Source organism: Mytilus edulis, chromosome 12, assembly GCF_963676685.1.
Source record: "Mytilus edulis chromosome 12, xbMytEdul2.2, whole genome shotgun sequence".
NCBI classification, from domain to species: Eukaryota; Metazoa; Mollusca; class Bivalvia; order Mytilida; family Mytilidae; genus Mytilus; species Mytilus edulis.
Window position 1 is genome coordinate 26,460,380 of NC_092355.1, and position 6,478 is coordinate 26,466,857.

Sequence of the window (6,478 nt, forward strand, 5' to 3'; positions counted from 1 at the left end):
CATCGAATTTGTTTTGAGATACGATCATCTTCAAATATGTCGTCTAAAAGATGACCATGTATTTTCGAAGGAAGTGAAGTAAATCTATAAGAGGAAACTACTCACTGTCATTTAGGAAATTACGAGTATGTTTACTAGTAATTGCAATATTTGCTGCTAAGATCTTCAAAGACATATAAGAAGTAAGCATTCTTCCGATGAGCCACTATACCACCCAGGTGTTACCCAGCAGCAGCAAAAGCAGCAACAGCAGCAGCAGAAAAAGAAGCAGCAGCAGCAGAAGGCTTTCGTGTTTAGACACCCTTCTACCATGATTGTGTCCGGTCCAACCTCCTGCGCTAAAACTTATTTTATGTTATTTGTTTCAACACATAAAAAAAACTGTGAAGTCCTAGTCCAGACTGGATCGTTTGGTTGTATAAAAGGTGGCAACCTCTTTACGAGGAAATACAACGAACATGCAGTGCTTCCACGCGTTGAATTCATTCGTGGAATTCCTTTTGATCTCGAAAGGGACGATTTTTTCGATCCCAACATTCGAAACATGATCCTATTAGATGAACTCATGTCGACATCGGACAAAGACTCCAAAATAAATGATTTGTTTACGGAAGGGTGTCACCATAGGAATTTATCGGTCGTCGTTTTTAATCAGAATGTATACTTTGTCAAAGACCCCACCCAGAGACGAAACTGTCATTATCTCATTCTCTTTAATAACCCCATTGATCGACAGCCCATCGTTACTCTTGGCCGACAGATGTATCCTTCTCGAGGGGACTTCTTTCTCCGGAAATTTGAAGAGGCAAAGAGGACACCTTTCGTGTACTTTCTTTTTGACCTAAAAGCTAGAACCCCAGAAGCCTCCAGATTGCACACAGAGGTCTTGCAGGTCGGTCAAGGAGAGACACCAGACGGACAGAGGGATGACGACCGTCTCTCGAATACTTTTGAAGACGATAGTTCGGTCTCATCAGACGAAGATATTGCCGACGAGACAACACATAGTTCGTCAGAGGATGCTGAAACACGGAAAGATCTCATCGCCTGTCAGGATTGTGGAGTACTTAGTGTTTGCTCACCTACGTGGATTAGAAGCCCAACGTCAGCAAGGTTGTGGGGATAAAAACGGCATTGCCCTTAACGATGACCGGGAAAGATGTAGAGGATGCTTTGAGTGGATTGCCCGTGACCGTTTGCTGTGCAGAAGACTTGCCTAGATATGTGAGCGACAGGCGTAGAAGGTTTGTGGTCAATACGGACAACTGTGATCAAAAGGGGAGTCATTGGGTTGCATTTCATTTCCCCGCATCGGGTCCATCAGAATTTTTCGACTCCTTAGAACGATCACCGGAAAAGTACCAACGCTATTTCAGAAATGTACTCATCGTCAATGGACCGAAATACTGTGTGGTTTGCAATTAAATCCAACCCAATGATTCAGATACATGTGGCCTGTATTGCATTTATTACGTCAAATTGAGATGTCGGGACTCGAGATGAAGGACATTATCAACAACTTTTCATCCACTGACACGATTCAGAATGACAGTAAACTCGTAGCTCTATTTGGTTAAATGAAAAATAATGATACAAAAAAAAATAATGAAAAAAGAAAGAAAAAAAAACAGAAGAAAAAAAATAATCTTAAAACACCTACATGGATGTATAGCAGGTCTCAAGTCTTGAAAAACTCTTTCTAGGGTCACTAAAAGTATCCACCCTGGAGGGTAGCCTGGTCAAAAATTAAGATATAGCGTCCAGGATTTAAGCCCAAATATGGCGTCGGCGTCTCGATGTCCGAGTAACATGGTCCAACCCGAAGTTTGCGTCTTGATTTCAGGGTCGACTATGGCGTCCGCTTTAAGGCCCAAATATGGCGTCGGCGTCTGCGCCAACTTTCGAATATGGCGTCGGCGTCTGCGCCAACTTTCGAATATGGCGTCAGCGTCCGACGTCCACCTTAATGGGGGTCATTCTGTCCCACAAACACTACTGTTGTCTCATTGGCAATCATACAACATCTACTTTTTCATATTATATATATATTATCTATACGTATATATTTTCTATATACGAATTTTACATGTTTAGATGATGCAATGAAAATTCAGAAGATATGTGGTAATATTATTAATTCGTATATTTTAACAAATTTGATTCGTTTAGGGATAGTCACATGTTAAACTATATTTTCGAAGGTAGTGAGAAAACGGCGGATAGCAAAAAGCATATTGACCGGCAAAAAGCATATTGCACGGTTATTTTTAGAATATCTAAAAACCGATATACTTTGTGACGTCATGTAATGAATTTCAGGATATTGTTTAACGTTTTGAAGCAAATGATATTTGTGATCGATTATTTGACGAAAAAAAATCTTCGAATACATAAGATGTCAAAAAAAAAAGTAAATGAAATAACAACTAATATGTTGTTATTGTCAAGGAGACAATGTAATATCTATAAAGTTCCAACAAACCTAAATGACGATTTTGGTACAAACATGGTCGGAAATTAATAATATAACAAATATAGCCTTTGTATGAGGTCAATACAGGATATATCGACCCAAAGAAGTATATCGACTTCGGACTTCGTCCTCAGTCAATATACTTCTTTCAGGTCAATATATCCTTGTATCGACCTCATACAAAGGCTATATTTGTATAATATTGCCAATGGGAAACTTATCCACCAAAGACAAACGAATGTGAATCAGCCATATTATTCATGTTAAATGCTATTCAAACCCATTCCTGTCTAGATGTGACGAAAAACGAAAACTAACAGCCCGATTAATGCTGAAACGATAAACGTAAAATCAATATCAAAGACAGCAACCAATAACAATACAGTGCTCCTATATATCGTCTACCAACAGTATTTATCTATACCTACCGTCGGTGGTTAACATGCAATACAGTACTCCTATTTACCGTATATCAGCAGTATATGGCTATACCTACCGTCGGTGGTTAACATACAATATAGTGCTCCTATATACCGTCTATCAACAGTATTTGTCTATACCTACTGTCGGTAGTTAACATACAATATAGTGCTCCTATATACCGTCTATCAACAGTATTTGTCTAATACCTACTGTCGGTAGTTAACATACAATATAGGGCTCCTATATACCGTCTATCAACAGTATGTGTCTATACCTACCGTCAGTAGTTAACATACAATATAGAGCTCCTATATACCGTCTATCAACAGTATTTGTCTATACCTACTGTCGGTAGTTAACATACAGTATAGTGCTCCTATACATCGTATATCAACAGTATTTATCTGTACCTACCGTCGGTAGTTAACATACAATATAGAGCTCCTATACATCGTATATTAACAGTATTTGTCTGTACCTACCGTCGGTGGTTAACATACAATACAGTGCTCCATTACACAGTCTATTGACAGTTGTCTATGCCTACTGTCGGTGATTAACATGCAATAAAATGCTCCTATATACCGTCTATTATTTTATTTTTTTCTAAACCTACCGTCGGTAGTTAACATGCGATATAGTGCTCCTATATCCCGTCTATCACCAGTATTTTTGTATACCTACTGTCGGTAGTTAACATACAATATAGTGCTCCCATATACCGTCTATCAACAGTATTTGTCTATACCTACTATCGTTAGTTAACATACAATATAGTGCTCCTATATACCATCTATCAACAGTATATGTCTATACCTACCGTCGGTGGTTAACATACAATATAATGCTCCCATATACCGTCTATCAACAGTATTTGTCTATACCTACTGTCGGTAGTTAACATACAATATAGTGCTTCTATATACCATCTATCAACAGTATTTGTCTATACCTACCGTCGGTGGTTAACATACAAGATAGTACTCCTACAATGTATATACCGTCTATCAACAGTATTTGTCTATACCTACCGTCGGTGGTTAACATACAATATAGTGCTCCTATATACCGTCTATCACCAGTATTTGTCTATACCTACTGTCGGTAGTTAACATACAACATAGTGCTCCTATATACCGTCTATCACCAGTATTTGTCTATACCTACCGTCGGTGATTAACATACGATATAGTGTTATTACATATACCGTCTATCAAGAGTTTTAGTCTGTACCTACTGTTGGTAGTTAACATACAATATAGTGCTCCTATATACCGTCTATCAACAGTATTTGTCTATACCTACTGTCGGTAGTTAACATACCATATAGTGCTCCTACATGTGTATATACCGTCTATCGACAGTATTTGTCTATACCTACCGTCGGTGGTTAACATACAATATAGTGCTCCTATATACCGTCTATCAAGAGTTTTAGTCTATACCTACTGTTGGTGGTTAACATGCAATATAGTCCTCTTATATACTGTCTATCAACAGTATTTGTCTATACCTACCGTTGGTGGTTAACATGCCATACAGTACTCCTATATATCGTCTATCAACAGTATTTGTCTGTATACCTACCGTCGGTGGTTAACATGCCATACAGTACTCCTATACACCGTATATCAACAGTACCTGTCTATACCTACCATCGGTGGTTAACAAGCATTACAGTACTCCTATATACCGTCTATCAATACTACTTTTCTCTACCTACCGTCGGTGGTTAACATATAATACAGTGCACCTATATACCGTCTATTATCAGTATTTTTCTAAACCTACCATCGGTGGTTAACATGCAATATAGTGCTCCTATATACCGTCTATCAACACTATGTTTTAACCTGTTTCTATACCCACCGTCGGTGGTTAACATGCAATACAGTGCACCTATATACCGTATATCAACAGTATTTGTCTATACCTATCGTCGCTGGTTAACATGCAATATAGTCCTCCTATATACTGTCTATCAACAGTATTTAGTCTATACCTACCGTCGGTGGTTAACATGACATATAGTACTCCTATATACCGTATATCAAAAGTATTTGTCTATACCTACCGTCGGTGGTTAACGTAAAATATAGTGCTGTCTATTAAAATTATGTGTCTATACATACTGTCGGTGGTTAACATTCAATAAAGTGCTCCTATAAACCGTCTATCAACAGTTTTCATTTATACCTACCGTCGATGGTCAATATAACGTATTATATGGTCCGTATATAGTGCTCATATATACCGTCTGTCAAAAGTATCTGAATTTACCTACCGTCGGTGGTTAACATACAAGATAGTACTCCTACAATGTATATACCGTCTATCAACAGTATTTGTCTATACCTACCGTCGGTGGTTAACATACAATATAGTGCTCCTATATACCGTCTATCACCAGTATTTGTCTATACCTACTGTCGGTAGTTAACATACAACATAGTGCTCCTATATACCGTCTATCACCAGTATTTGTCTATACCTACCGTCGGTGATTAACATACGATATAGTGTTATTACATATACCGTCTATCAAGAGTTTTAGTCTGTACCTACTGTTGGTAGTTAACATACAATATAGTGCTCCTATATACCGTCTATCAACAGTATTTGTCTATACCTACTGTCGGTAGTTAACATACCATATAGTGCTCCTACATGTGTATATACCGTCTATCGACAGTATTTGTCTATACCTACCGTCGGTGGTTAACATACAATATAGTGCTCCTATATACCGTCTATCAAGAGTTTTAGTCTATACCTACTGTTGGTAGTTAACATACAATAAAGTGCTCCTATATACTGTCTATCAACAGTATTTGTCTATACCTACCGTCGGTGGTTAACATGCAATATAGTCCTCTTATATACTGTCTATCAACAGTATTTGTCTATACCTACCGTTGGTGGTTAACATGCCATACAGTACTCCTATATATCGTCTATCAACAGTATTTGTCTGTATACCTACCGTCGGTGGTTAACATGCCATACAGTACTCCTATACACCGTATATCAACAGTACCTGTCTATACCTACCATCGGTGGTTAACAAGCATTACAGTACTCCTATATACCGTCTATCAATACTACTTTTCTCTACCTACCGTCGGTGGTTAACATATAATACAGTGCACCTATATACCGTCTATTATCAGTATTTTTCTAAACCTACCATCGGTGGTTAACATGCAATATAGTGCTCCTATATACCGTCTATCAACACTATGTTTTAACCTGTTTCTATACCCACCGTCGGTGGTTAACATGCAATACAGTGCACCTATATACCGTATATCAACAGTATTTGTCTATACCTATCGTCGCTGGTTAACATGCAATATAGTCCTCCTATATACTGTCTATCAACAGTATTTAGTCTATACCTACCGTCGGTGGTTAACATGACATATAGTACTCCTATATACCGTATATCAACAGTACCTGTTTATACCTACCATCGGTGGTTAACAAGCAATACAGTACTCCTATATACCGTATATCAAAAGTATTTGTCTATACCTACCGTCGGTGGTTAACGTAAAATATAGTGCTGTCTATTAAAATTAT